The following is a 16,694-nucleotide window of genomic DNA, read 5'->3' as shown; positions in this document are numbered from 1 at the left end:
TTTAGCAGGGAATGAGTGGTAGGTTTTTACACAACAGCAGGACTCAAATTCCTTCTTTCCAGGGCCCTTAAATGTTTTGGCTCCTGAAATGTAAGGGTTATGGTTTTTTGCATACACCACAGGGAGAAGAGTCACGTTTCCCTAGTGCAGAAACAGCTATGCCACAGCTGCTGCCTGGCCGAGAGGTTGTTAGATGTTCAGGGATTAGAAGATACAGTTCGTTTTTTTCAGACATATTCTACTGAAAATATCATGCATCTTCTAACTAGTGAAATGTGACATTTAAAGACAGCCCTCCTTTTTCTCCTGAATCTCTGTTCGCTCTCCTCGGAGCAAACTCCTGTTTGTGCATAGCTGTTGAATACAGCAAGGGCAGCGCTCAGACCATATATGGCTTTCATCCCCTCCGTGTGACCACAACAGAGGAAGGAGCCATCGCCTCCCTCATTCTGGCCGCCCTGCTCCTCTTCATGCAGCCTGTGATTGCATCAGTTTTTCTGGCAGTGACTCCACACTGTTGACTCACTGACATTATTGCTGACCAGATCTTTTTAACATGTGGTGGTGTTAAACCTCTTCTCTGTCGTAAACATATGTGACTTTAGAATTTAAATCCAGACTCTCTAATTTTGTTCCCATCCTATTCAGAATAACCGTTGGTGTTCAAGGTCAACTTTAGTGAGATTCAGTGCAACCCTGTTCTGTGGGCTTGTTCCAGATCTTATTCAGGAATGCCTTTCCTAGCACCATCCAAATGATTGATAAAATCCTATCAGGAGAGGGCTCTTAGCATGCTGATGGGATCTCCCTTGCAGTGACATCAGATCTTTACTTTGGGGAACCGTCCTTCCAGCTGCCCCTTGCCTAAGTCTCTCTCCTTCTGCTCCTTTGACCAGATGCCTTCTCAAATGTGGATGTGCCAAGTCAGCTGCGAGTCTCCCTCTTCCATCAAGCGCCCTATCAAAGCAAGATGCTAACACTCCTTGACATCACATGTTCTCAGTCCTGCGGGTTCTGGGGCTGCTTTCAGGGGTCCCCAGGCTGCCACATGAGCTGCAGTATACCTCTCGCCCAGCGCTCATCTGCCAGATGTTCTGGAGTGTAACACTTTGCAACAAGGAACTTGAAGTCATAGAAAATAGCTAAATATTCTTTTTTTTGAATCAAGCTCCTTCCCATTTCCATTCCCTTTCTCTTCTCATGTTGGATCTTTACTTGTCAGTATAAAGATAGTTCTTTTCCCTGGGGCCACCATATTTTGACTAGGAGCTGAGGGCCTACATCCTGGGGCTCCTTTATAGGTTGAGCAGCCTCAGTTCTCTGGGGGCTGCCTCCTCTAGTTGACACACTGCAGCAGGCCTGTCTCAGGGGTTTCTTTCTTGTGCAGTCCTAATGATGAGAAGTGGGCTTTCTCACAACCGGCTTTGTCAGGGGTTTCCTGTGCAACCGCATGGCTTGTATTTTGTAACACCCAGTTACTGAGAGCCAAGCTCTGGTGTATGGACTTTGTGAATATTAGCCACTTAATTATTTATGCATGTAAGAACTGGGGTACAGGCCAGAGGTGTGAGAGTTGAGAGGATTCACCAGAGTGGGCAGCAGAACAGGGGGATCTACTGAAGTACATTACTGAGGGGAGCAGTGGGTGAAAGAGGAGGAGTTTGCCATGCCATGTGGGTTAGCTCCCTGCCAGAACTGAACTCACACCACAGTGGCTGGAGATAACTTGATGGTGCTGAGACTTTAACCCCTGTCCACCGGGGAGGCCCCTTTAACCACTTCATTATTGCACCAACTCCAAGAGGTAGGTTTCTACTTACCAATGAGGAAATGGAGGCACTGGCGGCCTAATGAACTTCCTCAAGAGCTCGGTAGGTATGGTAGGGAGGTGGGAATCAGAATCTAGTCAGTTTGCCCCAGAGCTCAGCCCTCAATCAAGATGGCGGTCTGCCAACTTCCTGAAAGACCCCCTGTCTCCCAGCTCCTCCCTCCTCCTGCCTACTCCCCCCCTCAATTGCAGAGCTAGATTGCATGGCAGCGTCCGAATCATGTACTTCCTCAGTCTCAGGCCTAGAGCCTTGCTAATCTTCTGACCATTTGCAGTCTGTTTTCAAGTGCCAGGCACCTTCTCAGTCTCTTATACATCTAAGAGGAAATGATTGTGTTCTCTCAGCACTTCTGTGCCCTCCTGGTCACTAACACAGTCAACCATTGTCATAGAAATGGCTAGTCGTGTTTCTGTTTCTGGGGTGCTTCCTCTGTCTCCTGGAAGATGAAAGGACAGCCTTGCGCACATGGGGCTCTAGCACTCTCATGCGGGCGGGTCCCCGCTTACTCCCAGAGCCCTGATCTGGCTGCCAGTATCAGGATTGATCATACCCAGGAGTCTTCTCAGTGACTTTAGCTTCGCACTTCAGTTCTCTCTTCACACACCTTCTCCAAGATAGCTCCTCCTCTTTTCTGTGTGGACTGCTCACATAGACTCACATCCCTAGGTCTATGGAAGAACTCTAGTCTCTATGCCCTATTCTAAGTCCATTCCTATTTCATCCACAAGATGAAAGCCAGACTCAGGGAAGGGCCCAGGCCAGACAGTCTGTTGTCAGCTATATCTATCAGCATATATGTACATAAACGTCATCAGGAGGCAAGAGGCTCTAATAATAGTGTTTACCTGGCTCAGAATGGGCTGAGGGGGCCAGATGCAGAAGGGATACCTTTCCTCTAGAATTCTGTGTTTTGGATTTTACAGTCAGTGAATACTTTTCTAATTCAATTTTTTTTTTAAGTTTGGTCAATGTGGAGCTACTGGTTGGGAAACTGTAGAAAGATGATGATTCGCCAGGATGAGCCAGACTCTGCCTCCTCCTGCCACGTGGGCCTCCATTCTTGATGTGGTCCAGACGAGTCATAGCCCACTTACTTGCAGGGTAACCTGCCCATGCTCCCTGCCCCCCCGCACATAGGGTCGCCAGTGAACAGCCTCCGCTGCTTCCCTGTCTCTCAGCTCTCCTGAGTTCAGAAGTAACTTGCCATTTGCGGCCTTTGCTGTAACCTCACTTTACTTTTGACTTGAGTCGGTGCTCAGCAGACACACCTGGGCCTCCACTTGAGTGTTGGTTTTCTGTGGTGAAGCACTTACGCTATGGCCTTTCTTCTCTGCTGAACTCCTGTATTTGAGGAAATTGAAACCCTGAATGCCTGGGCTGGCCGGGAAGAACCATACACTTTCCTTTTTCAGACCAGCCAGAGGTTACACATCATTTCTTTTCCAGTCACACCTGTCTGCTCAGCGCAGGGGAGTCCGATTAGAATGGGTTTAACGCCCTTTGAAAACACAAGCCTACAACTAGGTTTGTAGATAACCAAGGTCAGAGCAGGCCTGAAGAAAAAATTCAGTGTGTTAGGAAAAGCCAGTACAGGTGCCAATAATTGAGGAAGTGACCTGATTTGCAAGGTGACTTGTTTACCTTGGGTAGTTAATTGAGAAGCTTTTTATTAAGCACCTACTGTATGGTTCAGGCCCTGTGTCATGAGGATGACAGTATAGCTGAAACTCAGTTTGTCCTGGAGTGTTTACAAAGAAAATTAGACATGCTTATGTAAAAAAAGAAATTAAGTAATAGGAGATTACGGTAACAGTTCAGCTCAGTCATAAAAGGTAAGTCACAAGGTAGATCATGATTAATTTCCCCGTGGCTGGAGAGGGCCTGGAAAGCTTCCTGGAGGAAGAGGTGGAGGTGGCAGTACATTTGATCTGAACATTGAGTGGTAAGTGAAGTTCAGACTGATAAGTAAGAGGAAAGAGAGAGCACCTTTAATGGGTATCAAGACCTGGAAGAATGGGAAACGGCCTGCTTTGAAGGTAGGTAGAGGGAGATGAGGCTGGGGCTGGGAAGATGCACAGGGCCTTAGATAAGACAAAGATTTTGGTTATGTAAGTTCAGTTCAGAACAGGATGGGAGGATGAAAGCCTAGGATCTCATAAGGCACCTTGTACATGCTAGGTTGGGTGGGCAAGAATGGTTTGATTTCCAGATATTTTAATCTAGGTACATTAGCCTGTCTTTGGGAAATGTTCTCAGGAGCCTAAGGAAAGCTGGGAGCATGCTAGCCATCCCTAGCCCATTGTTCCATTTGGATTTCTTCCTGGATATTTAAAATGTCTACTTACTCATTTAGCAGATAGCTAGGAGTTCTTACTCTGAATGCTATGGTTACAAAGGGGTGAGGTACAAAATAGGGTAAAATCTCTGTCATGTGGAGCTTATTTTCTCAGAGGGAGACAAGTCAGTTACATAGAGGGTGACCAAGTCATGAGAGGTGAGTGGGAACACCAGAGCAGGGAAGAAGGTGGGTGTCCTGGGGGTGGGGACTATGGCATTAACTAGTGTGCTAAGGAAAGGCCTCATTTACTCTGTCATTAAACTTGTAAGTCAGCTAGTGAGAGGTCTGTGGCCACCAGGAAGGAGGTAAGACTGTGCCAGAAGCTGGAGCCCCCAGTTCATCCTCTCACCTGTTGGGGTCTTTAGTATCAGGCGGCAGGGGGTCCTTGAATGTTCTCGAGCAGGGGAGTGCCATGCAAGGGAAGGTATCCCTGGTGGCTTTGTAGAGGGTGGGGTGGAGGGGTCTGAGGTAGAGAGGCTGAGTGGGAGGCTAGGATTCCAGGAGCAAATGACCAGGATCTAAAAAATGCTCACTAATTTGACCCTGCTGCCTAGGCATGGTGGGGTAGAGCTGGGGAGCAGGAGCAGGGAGACTGGGGTGAGGGTGAGGACAGGTGCTAGGAAATTGGGAATGACGGCAGAACCCAGTTGGAAGGGGACTGACTGACAGGCAATATACTGAAGCTCCTAGAGTTTGGGACTTGGGGGTAAGTGGGCATTCTTCCCTCATGGCCCATGATTTTCAGATAGTATGGTGTGGGCTGTAGGTTCGAATTCTCTTTAAGTGACTTTGGGCAAGTTACTCGCCTTGTTTGTCTCAAGCTCCCCCATCTATAAAATGGAGACAAAATAGTACTTAACTTACAGGCGTGTTTTTGAGAGGATAAAATAGGTTACTGAATGCAGACTATGGAAATGATATCTGTCATAGCGTAAGGCTCTAACAAACACCAGACCACCAGAATATCTCTCTCCTCTCTGTGGGGATGCGAGTAAAATGAATGTGTTGGATATTTAGATATCCTAAAGCTATCCTTTATGTCATCCTAAAGCTAAATCTAGTGAAGAAATGGTGACCTTTTAAGGACTATATAGTCAATTTGTGTCATGAATTTAGCTGGCTGGCAGATGACTATCAGTTCAAAGCACTACTGTTATCCCAAACATCATTGGGAAGAAAATGACTTTCCAGGGGAAAAGCCTTATAAAGTCTTCCAATGCAACCATTATTTATCGAGTCTCTGCTAAGCATGGCCTGCACTAGGCATATTAGCTCATCTTTGTAACACCTGCCCATGGAAAGCATTTCTAACCACATTTTACAGAATCGGAAGCTGAGGCCCCGAGAGGCTAAGATTAGCCCAAGGACAAAACCGCCAGGGTGTGGTAGAGCCAGGAGTCAAGGATACTTTCCCTCCAATGTTGAACTACCATGTATAATCAAGACCAACTACCCTGTGAGTGCACTGTCATGTAAATGCCACTGACAAAGAGGATCTTACTTTAGTCTCCTTTAGAGTAAGTGTCCATGTGGGGTCTGAGGAAGTAAGCGGTATGGCCAGCTTTCCAGACAGACCCGGGCAGTGTTGGGCAGGACGCTGCTGGGTCAGGAGCCAGGAACTGCCTGTGGGTGGAAGAGAGACACCCCCTGCCCATCCTGGGAAGCCCTGGTCTACAGGTTCAGGTTTTCCATCCTCTCCCTTCTTATTCTCCCAAGCCTCTCACTTCGCCTTTGCTCACTTCCTGAAGAGGATGGGGAGGAGATCATGTGACCCACAGGCCATCTCACAGTTCTGCTTTTATCTTCCTCCCTCCACCAGGTCCTCTTCCTTCCCCCCAAAAGCACATGATGATGGGCGTGAACTGAGTTCATTAGAGTTGCTTAAATCCTCGCCATTCCTGTGTTCCTTTCTCCATGGATTCAAGGCATGGGCTGGGCTTATGCCCTCGGCTGAGTTGGGGCTAGAGACTTGGGAAGACCTTTGGAGCAATGCCAGAACACAGGGAACCCTAGTGGAAGTGGAGGGGGCTGGCATCCCCAGCTTCACTCAGGAGAGGGGCACCAGGTCTGGATGCAGAGGACTTACTTGGGCCAGGGAGGCGGGGGGACGTGAAGGGGGATGCAGAGACTTTTGGGAGAGGAGCATTTCCTTTCTAGGAGAGCAGACAGGTGATCCTTCCGTCTAAGGTGGAGATATCAAACTGTAGAGTGGCCCCTTAAGTGGAGGAATTCTCTATTTAGTTCAGCTCAGCAGGAAGCTACTGAGAAAGCGCCTTACAGTCCTTCCAGGTGTGAGGAATATAAAGTCTGGTGGGACAGGGACCCTGCCACAGGGAGCTCATGTCCCACAGCCTGGGCCTGTGCCCAGGAGCTGTGGATGCCAGGATGGAGGTGGTGGTATTTATGTGCACGTGGTAGCATTCAGGGCCCTGTGTGGAGGTACTTGGGGTGCACTCTGGACCTGGGGTGTTCAGAATAGCAGTGTGGGCTTGGGGGCTGGCAGAACTGTTCAGCTGTGCCTGCTGTGGGGATAAAGGCTTACTGGGTTTTCCTTGTTGTGGTTCTTGCTTCCTTCCGTGATTGTTGTGTGACTGAAGGAGCAGACACAGGCGCATCTCTGGGGCATGGGTGAGAAAGATCCCAGCTAGAATGGCTCCCAGGACAGTGGTTCAGGCAGCTCGCCCCTCCTTCAGCCCCTCTTCCTCTCTTATCCAGCCTAGCCAGTGTCTGCTGCCACTCGGTGCCCATAATCTGGCCGTCCCAGCCGCCTCCAGCTCTTTGCTGTGGTATTTCTAGCCTGCAGCATTTTCCTTCTCCATTGTTACCCTCCGGGCTGAGACTCAGCCCTGCCTGCGTCAGAGAGGCTTGCTAAACTCTCAGCCAAAACTCCCCCTCTTTCTCCATATGCCACTCCAGTGGCAGCAGTGGAGAGCCAGCAGCCCCCAGCCACATTTGCATGTTATGTAATGTGTTTGAAGCACTTAGCATGCAGCAGGCGGCATAGCAGAGACTCGGGCTGTGGAGATGATCTGGCCTGGGTGTATGACGCCGACAAGCTGTGTGACTTTGGGCGTGGGCTTGGCTGACTTGGCGTCTCTGTTTCCTCATCAGAACTCGAGGATATGGCGCTCACTTCACAGGGGAGTTGTAAGAATCTGGTGCAAAATACTTAGTGCACAGTTCCTGATGTGTAGTATACGGCCAGTGTGGAAGCCCTAATTACTCTGATGTATGTATATTCATGCATTTAATCTCCTTCGTTGCTCTGAAAGGTAGAGGCAATTTTGTTTTCTCTCTTCTATGAATGTTCCAAAGGAAGCAAATGAACCCCAGCATCAAAATGACTTGCCCAAGGTCTCAGTGCATGTGCAGGAGGTTGGCGCTCAAGCCCTGTGCTGGCTGTCCTGAGACTGTGTCCTTCCCTCTGCTGCCTCTGCTTCCTGAGTTCAGACACCTGTCGCTCTGCCTTTTGGCTTTCTTCACAGTTCTGGCCAGGGCTCTCGGTAGGTGCTTATTGAGTGCTCCTTCCTGTCTGGCTGAAGGGACCCAGGTTGTGGAGGTAGGGATTTAGATTTCGAGCTGTGCTGGCCCATCTGGGATCCCTGCCAGCACACTGCCCTCCACTCCAACACCAGACAGTGCCCAGAAGCCTGGCACCTCATTGCTCCAGCCAGGGAAGAGTGAACCCAATCAGACCTTGAGGGGAAATCAGCCAGTTCCTTCTAACTGATTAAGTTATTTTTTAAATAGCACAGCATAAAGCTATGAAAAGAAAAAAGAAAAGTAAGGGAAATACCTGCCTGGATAACCCCTCACGACTGGAACAGCCATGGCCTGGCTGTTAGGAAACAAAGAGGAAAGCTGTGGACCAGTGGGAATGCCTGGGCAGTGTGTACCATTGTGATGGGCAGGGCCCCATGGAACAGCTTCCCTACATCTGCAGGGCAGCGTGGGCCCCGCCAGGGACTGCTCTTCTTCTTTTAACTAGGGTAATATTAACTTACAACACAATATAGGTTCCAAGGTTACGTTTCCTCAACTCTCACATTATCAACCTGTTGGCCCTTTCTACCCAGTTCTTTTCTCCTTCCCCTCTGATAACCACCATTCTGTGGTCACGTTCTGAAGGTTGTGTTTATTTTCCATGAATGAGTGAAATTATGTAGTATTTGTCATTTTTCTTCTGATTTGTTTCACTTAGCATAATCCCTTTAAGGCCTACCTATGGTGCGGCAAAAGGCAAGATTTCATCTTTTTGAAGGCTGGGTAGTATTCCAGCACATGTGTCTATAGCACATCTTCTTTATCTGTTCTTCCATCCTTGACATTTGTATTGTTTGTTTATCTCAGATATTGTGAATGGCAATGTTGTGAACACAGGGGTGCAGATAATCTTTTCAAGCTAGTGTTTTCGTAGTCTTCGACTAAGTACTCAGATGTGGGATTACTGAATAACATAGTAATCCTATTTTTAATTTTTTGAGGGCCTTCCATACTATCTTCTGTGTGACTGTACCAGCTTACATTTCCACCAACAATGAATGGGGTTTCTTTTTCCCCAACAATTATTATTTCTTGACTTTTTGATTATCACCATTCTAACTGATGTGAAGTGAAATATCATTATGGTGTTGATTTATACTTCCCTAATGATAAGCATCTTTTTTATATATGTTGCTCATCTGTATGTCATCTTTGGTGACATGTTTTTGATTCTCTGCCCATTTTTATATTGGGTTTTATGGGTTTTGTTGATGAGTGGTTTGAGTTGCTTAAATACTTTGCATATTAACCCTTTGGTACAGTTTGCAAATGTCTTCTCCCATTCATAGGCTGCCTTTTCATTTTAACTATGGCTTCCTCCCCTGTGAAGAACCTTTTTAGTTGGATGTAGTCCCATTTGCTTATATTCTCTTTTGCTTTTCTTGCTGTTGGAGGCAAATCCGTTAAGACTGATGCCAAAGAACTTCTTATGATTTTAAGTCTTTTATCCATTTTGATTTTAGTATACATTATACAACAGTGGTCTAATTTCATAGAACTACATCTATGAAGAACTGTGACATTGTCTCCTTGATGCTGTGGTCAGTCAGGGTGATTTTTCACATCATGTCAGATCATGCAAACCATGCTGATTTGCCAGCAAATTTGGAAGCTGCTGCTTCCTTCTCCAGATGAGGTGTCTTTTCTACCAGTTGATGTTTGTCTCCGAATAGAACTCACCCCCTGACTAGTTCATGTCTGTGCAGACCTAATGTTGGGTCCAGGAGATTACTGTGTGCTTCTGTGTGTTTAAGCAATCTTCAAAGCTTCAGGAGAGGGGGTTGGCCAGTGTGTTTGCATTCTTTGTTTTTTGCTCCTAGGTTAGAGATTTATTTCCTTAGCTCCACAAACCCTTGAAAGTACATCTGAAGGAAGAGCTTCTTTTCCTGGAGGGAACTAAGAGGTTGCTATTAGAAGGCCTAGAGATAGAGGAATAGATGCCTTTGGATGCTGGCCCAGAAAGTTGTGAGAAAATGAGACATTGTTTTAGCATAGTACTCTGTTGGGCACTGTAATTGCTCCTGTTAAGTCAGAATTTCTTCAGAAAGATGTTTGAAGGGAAACAAAAAAGACCAACCAAAAAGTCTCCATGGGATTCTGGCAGGCCTATCCTGGTTAAATCCTCTGTATATTCATGGGCCCTCCCTGTTGGCACAGTGGATTAAAGCACAGCACGAGGAAACTAAAGCCACTTCAGCATGAGTTCAATCCCCACCCGGGAGGTGACCACATGGCACAGCAGACCTCTTCTGACCTGCCCACTGCTCCCTTCAGCAGTATACTTTGTCAGTTGGCCTGTTTTGCTCCCCATTCTGTCTCTGGTGAATCCTCTCACTGACCCTGCACCTCTGGCCTGTACCCAGTTCTGTATGCATAAATAAATAAATCTTTAAAAAATCCCCACAGATAAATGCCATCTTGCTAATAAGCACATTGGAGATTGCTCATGTCCGAGGAAGAAACTTGCCCAAGGATTCATTGTGGGTTTCCGAGACGCTGCCTGGCCCTTCCTGCCTGTGCCCTCAGCAGCTCTTCCTCTGGGAAGCTGTCTCTGAATAGGGGTGCAGAGCCCATTGTAGGTAAGGGGGCAGCGGCTTCTCTCAATGCTCTTGGGCAAACTGAGCTCAGGTGTGAATCGCCACAGATGTGCCCATGCGAGGAGGAACCTGGGGCTCTGGCATCACAGTGCAAACAAGGTACTTCAATGGGTAGGCCAGATGTCAGGCACTAGTAGTGTGACCTTGGAGAATTTGTTATTGATATCTCTGAGCCTCAGTCTTGTCAGCTGGAAAATGGGTTGGTTGACCATTCAGCTCCTCGTTTGAGTTTAAGGCTAGGTAAGATCATACTTGTGAGAGTCTGAGCCATCGCTCAGGACAATAAGGTCATTTCTCTTCTGTTATCCACCCTCCTTCCTTCTCTATACAGGTTATTTTAAGCTGCTGTCTAGATTTTCCCTGCACCACTGAGAAGTCAGTAAAATTCAGTCCCTGTCTCCTTTTTCTTCTTCTCCCCTAATGCACACATTGAAGAGGACCCAAGCCTGAGGCTGGGCTCCCAGCCAGGGACTGCAGGACTGGGCCGTTTACTCTATGATTCCAGTATCTTCCTCTCCCAGGGAGGTCCTAGGCCCAGGGGCTTGCCACGGCTTCCTCTCACTTCTGTTTGTAGAGCTGCCCTGTGCATGTGTTTGCTTTTTGCTGGCTGCCCAGGTCTCACTGAAGTCTCAATTTCTCCCTAGGCAGGATTTAGTGACGATAAAGCAGCTGATTGTTGAATGCTGTCACCAGTCAGGACTCTTGGTTTCAAATGGCAGAAACCCAACTGGAATGAGCTTAAGCAAAATGGGACTCCTTGGAAGGCTCTAGGGAGGGCTGAAAGACTGACGGTAGTGCTGCAGAATCCAGTTCCAAGAGGGCAGGTGGCCTTTAACAGTCCCAGGCCAGCATTCCTTGCTCAGTGCTGATGACATCCGGCAGCTTCCAGATGATTCCACACTGGTCTCCACCTGAGGACTGAGCCTTCCCTTGGATATTTCAGATGGAATGCAACCCAATTAGAGCATGTGCAGATCCTTTATACCTAAGAATGTGGCCGTGGAGAAAAGACCCCCTGATAGAGCTATCTTGAGCCCATGCATGTCCTATGCAGTGGGTCATGGGAGACAGTAGAATCTGTTCTAGGAATAAAAAGAACACTATACTAGTAATACTGATACTTAATAATTTGCACTTATTTTATTGAGTGCTTATTTTGTGCCAGGCATTCTTATCAGTTCTTTACCTGTATAACTTCTTTCATCTTCAAGGTCAATCCTATTTTACACAAAAAGAAGCATACACTGAGAGGCTGAGCCCTCTGCCCAAGGTCACATCTCTAGCTGGTAAAGAGCTGGCAAGGAACCCAAGCAGGGGATTCCAGGTGTGTTGTTAGTCCCTGCAGAGGACAGCAGCAGATGCTGTCTCCACGCCTTATTCTGTACCCCCACGCTAGCTCTGAGTCCTTCAAAGTGCTGCCTCATTTCATCTGCAGAACAGCCCTGTGGGGTACTCATATTATCCCCATTTTTAGAGAAAAAAGGTGAGGAGAGTCTGTGACTTGCCTGGGACTGCCAGACTAAATTTAAGTGACAGAACTGAGATAGGAACCCAGCTTTGCCTGATTCCGGGACCTGGCATCCTGACCATTCTGCCAGGGAAGTAGAGAGACCTGCTTCAGCTTCCAGCCTTCGTCCTCTGTCTGAGAGAATGCCTCCCGCCTCCCAGGAGAGGAGGCTGGGTGTGGATACCTGTTTGGCACATGCAGCTTGGACTGGCTTTGGGCTTCTTTGGTGGACTTGGGGTGTCTCACACTAACTTGCACCAGAGGGTTCTTGAACAGCCTCCAGTGCGTGCATGCTCTTCAGGCCTCCACTCAGCAGATATTGGTGGAGCACCCCGTGGGTGGCAGGTCTGGTTCCAAGTGCCCAGGTCCTTCAGTGAAGACCCTGCCTCTGTGGAGCTACTTTGAGGGAGACAGAGGGAGAGGCCCCCCTTTTGTGTCCCTTGGATCTATTAGATCAGTGATGCTCACTAGAAACTTTTCCTGAGCCTCCCTAATCAGGCCTAATCAGCGTGCTGCTTTGGGTGGGACTGGCAGGAGGGCATGTCCTAGAGAGGATGCTGTGTCTTCATTCCGACTGGGTAAATGAAGGAAACATTGTGCTGGGGACCCAGCATGGTCATGGGCGCAGACAGTGTGGTCTCACGTGAGTCCCAGCCTGCTGCAGTCAGTGCTGACCCAGTCTCCGGGGGAGGCACCTGCTGTGCTGTGCCTCAGTTTCCCCTTTGGGACAGACTTCACTGTTTGCCTCATGGGGTTGCTAGGAGGGTCAGTGCCACTGCATACTAACCACCTACCACCGTGCCAACAAGTGGGTTAATTCCCTTTTGTCTCTTAGCTGCAGGCCAGCTTTGTAGGTGTGTCTAAAAGTCAGGGCCCACGTAAGAGGGCAAGTGGAAGGCCCTTGGTGAAGAAATCACCAATAAGATCAAGATCCTCATTTTACAGATAAGGAACCTGGGACCTTTCAAGGGCCTGAAGACCTTCTCGTTTAGTGGAGTTAAAGGAAGCTGGAAGTGTGCTTGGCTGTTGGGCTGACCGAGAGGGTGCATGTTGCCCTCAGAGTGGTGGATCAGGGTGTGCAGGCTTGTGTGGGGATCAGCCCAATTGTTGGCCTTTGTAGTCTGGTCCAGAAACACCCACCTCCCCCCACCGTGAAGACTACCCAAGCAGAACCTGAGAACCTGCTGCCTCTGTTTTCCTGCTGCTAGCCTCAGCAGTGTCTCAGGATAGGTGGGGGCTTTTGATCTGTGAGATCCAGAGAACTTCCGGAGGTCTAGGGCTGCACCCCAATGTCCAGCTTCCCTAAACACTACAGCCAGAAGCTTTTCTTGAGCATCAGGGAGCAGAGAGTTGGAGGTTTCAGCTTCTCTGACTTTTGGCTCAAGGCAGCAACACAGAACCTACAACTCAGGCTGTTAGAATGTGACCCAGGCGGGCCAGCCTGTTTGTCAGCTGCCACGGGCCAGAGGGGTGTGGCTTGATAATGAGGATGATGACGAGGATGGTGGCAGCTTCTGCCCAGGTGGCTGCCCTCAGAGCTTGCCAGGCTGCTTGCAGGGTGTGCGGGCCCATTGCTGCTGTGCGGGGGACTCTCGCCCAGTGTGATAGGATGTAAATCCTGCCTTGCTGGGGCCAGGGCTTTCCTTCTGTGTTCCAGTCTGTGCAGCCCCACTGAGACACAGCATGTCCAGCTTCTAACAGTGCTGTTCCAGGCATGGCCTGGCTCAGTAAACAACAGCTTCCCTCGTGTGAATTGTCTGAGACTTGTGAACAGTGAGCCCCAACCCCCCCGCTCTGAAGGCAGGTCTTTGTGTGCTTGAGAGGACACGTGAGCTAGTTTGCACGGGCACGTAGCCTGTGCCCTGTTGAGCAATGTGCGCGTACATTCTAGGCTATGGCATAGCCTCTCGTAGAGCTCCAGTTTCACGTCTGTTTTGGTCTTTGTCTCCTCGAGGTTACCCCTTGGACGTTTGAAAATTTCTTTTGAAATGTAAAGTAAATCCTTACAAATCTCTTGTGATTCTAGCTCCATTTTCTAAACAGGTGTAGGGCCTTTTCTGCTCCAGTTGTTAGATGCAGCCAGATCATTTGGGTGGTTATTGGAAGCCAAAACAATAATTTAGGAAGCTCAGCCATGACTGCATGGTCCATTTTTATAGCTTCTTAGTTTTGTTAGCATTTTGGACCTTCTCACCTTAGGAAATATGACAAGCTTTCCATTGGTTACTTACCAAATTGTATATCAACTTGAGTTACTTGGATCATGTCTTAAGCTTAGAAATGTTGCCGTTTCTGTTTTTACTAAAGCAACTAATAAAACATTCTTCTCCAGACCCACCTTATTTTCTCAGTAACCTTTGTGTAGAGCCATGATCAGCGCCCAGGATGCCAGGCTGTGGCAGAAAACTGAATGCATGTAACCGTCTCCCTGCTTCTTTCTTCACATGTGAAACTTGGAGTGCACAGGGAAATACTCCGTCCTTTCCTCTTGTTGGGCAAAGTGCAGAGGCCTGGGGGGCTTTTGGGCTAGGGAAGAAGTGAGGCTGGAATGTGAGATAAGGCAACTGACATTAATTTCTTGTTTTTAAAGGAACATGGCGACCTGTGTGTGGCTCATCCTGGAAGGAGGTGACTGTGGTCGTTGTGATGCCTAAGAATCAAGTGAGTAAGTCCCAGTGGTGGATCACTTTTCTACCACTGAATCACTTAGGGTGGGGTGGGAGTGGGGGTGGGCGTGGGCTGCTGGCTTTAGGCTTTGTCAAGTGTAGGCCTGTTGGCACCCAGATGAATAGGACCCCATTTTAAGAAACAATGGCAGGTGGTCTTCATGGCCCTCCTTCAGCCCTCCATCTTTGCCTCTATGCTCCAAGGTGGCACAGCCCTCCCAGCATGGGAGGGAGACAGGCTTGGAGACTGCAAGATGGTTGGGGACACAAAAGGCCTGTGTAGCTTTGGGATGTCTGGGTGGACGTGTGGGATCTCTGCTCCTTCTTGCTGTAAGCCAGGCCCGCAGCTCAGCTGTCCTGACTCTGGCCCTGGCTCTGCTGCCACCCAGACCCTGTGCCAAGGCAAGGATCTGGTTGGGCAGCTTCTGCAGGGAGTGACTCACAGTGCTGTAGACCTGACATTGTGGCTGCAGCATCTTCACCTGCTTGCATTGGTCCTGAGGAGGACAGCCCTGTTTACCTCTTCCTGTAGGTTCAGCAGGTCCACGGAGGCTGAGGGTCTGGAAGGCTTGGGGTAGGCAGAGGCGAGGATGGTTTGGTCTTGGGCAGCTGCCCTCATGAACTGTCCTAAGAGCCACTGCTCTCCTTGCCCTCCCCCCCCCACCTGTTCACAGAGACCTTCCTCCCGCCCATCACTGTTGGCTCTGCGGGCTCCAAGCCCTACTTGCCAGCCCCTTTTCTGCTTTCCTCTCTGCCCTGGCTCTAGTCCCACACTCCTGGGCCAGAGCTGCATATCCAGATATGCTGGTCCCCTTGAGAACTTGCCAGGCAAAGTTAGTGCCTCCTTGTCCTCCACATGGCCGCAGTGCTCTGTTCACAACTCAGGGACATCACTAGCTGTGATGTCCTCAAGTCTGTTCCTTTGTCTGCCTCACCCACCAGCTGTGGGAACTTCTCTGGCAGGAACTGAGCTCCATCTTCTTGTCTGAGCCTTGCAGTGCCATCCTGTGGCTCAGTTCGGGGTACATGATGGGAGTCAGCTGCTATTTGTTGACTCAGTAGTTCAAACCCTGAAGTTTCTTCAGGAATATATGGCGCATGTACCTCTATCACAGTGTCTCAGAGGGTGGGCATGGGTTTTGGGGAGGGGTGGGGCAGAGCCGCGTTGGGGTTGGTGTTCCTTGGGAGGGAAAGCAGGACATCCTCGTTGCTTTTATAGCTGTTGGCCATCTTGCCCCAGGCTGGAGGCTCGTCAGGACCAGGACCCATGTCTCCTGGGGCCCAGTCTGGTATGGTTTCTGTAATGCCAGATTTTATAATTAGAGAGAACTGGAGCGGTTATTTCGTGAGCAAAGCCCTCATTACCAGATAGGGAAACTGAGACCTGAACTAAAGATACTTTCTCAAGGTTGCCAAGCAGAGAACTGGAGCACAGGCCCTGGGTTTCCAGCCTGGATTTGTTACCACGCTTCCTCTGCCTCCCTCCTGCATGCAGCCAGCATTCACGGGAGCATGAGGAGTTTACACAGTGTTCCAAGTTAGAGGGAAGATAAAGATGAGGAAACCTGGTCCTGCCTCCAGGAGCTTGCCTGAAGGTGTGAGCTGCAGGGGGTGGGTGGGTGAGTAGATGATGAGGAGAATATCAGGCCCTAACCCAAGAGGCTGGAGCTGGGTGCAGCCCCAGGTGGAGTTACAGCAGGCAGGTCAGTTGGTGTTCGGAGCCTGGCCTGGTGGACTCCAAAGACCACTGGGGTGAGGAGTCCATGTTGAGATTCATGAACAGGATGAAGGGTTGACTGAACCCAGGGAAAGCTACTCCAGTTGTGCTGACTGTAGTATGCTCTGGCCTGAGGGCCCCACTCCCTTCCTGGGGGACATCCGCAGAGGAGGCTTGGGCACTGGGCAGCAAATTTTGTCCTTGTCTGAAATGTGTGGGGGAGGGAAGTGTGCATACATGACTGACTCTTTCCCCTTGTACTCAGGTGAGTGCATGTTTTGTTTTCTTTCAGGTTGATATTTTAGTTGTTTTTTTCCCATCCTGGGTCTTCAGTCAGTTGAAGCTTGAGTGCTGGCTCCTTTTGCCATTTTTATTATAGCCCTTCTTGCAACTTCTTGGGCACATAGACTGGGAGACGGGACACCTGCAGGCTCAACTCCACTGACAGGTTAAGACCTCCAATCTACCCACATTACCTAGACTGTGATGTTTGCTAA

General features: G+C 49.0%; 1 protein-coding gene across 1 annotated transcript in view; it reads left to right on the top strand.

Annotated features, from left to right (window-relative positions):
* The window catches only part of MICAL2 (microtubule associated monooxygenase, calponin and LIM domain containing 2), a 129,286-nt gene that overhangs the window by 11,437 nt on the left and 101,155 nt on the right, over nt 1–16,694 (top strand). The window contains 1 exon segment of the mRNA XM_012725457.1: nt 14,405–14,475. The gene's annotated coding sequence lies outside the window, so the exon portion shown is untranslated.

This window comes from Condylura cristata, unplaced genomic scaffold (assembly GCF_000260355.1).
Source record: "Condylura cristata isolate star-nosed mole 26May11 unplaced genomic scaffold, ConCri1.0 scaffold00015, whole genome shotgun sequence".
Lineage (NCBI taxonomy): Eukaryota > Metazoa > Chordata > Mammalia > Eulipotyphla > Talpidae > Condylura > Condylura cristata.
Note: the sequence above shows the minus strand (reverse complement) of the source record. Positions and strands in the feature narration are given on the sequence as shown.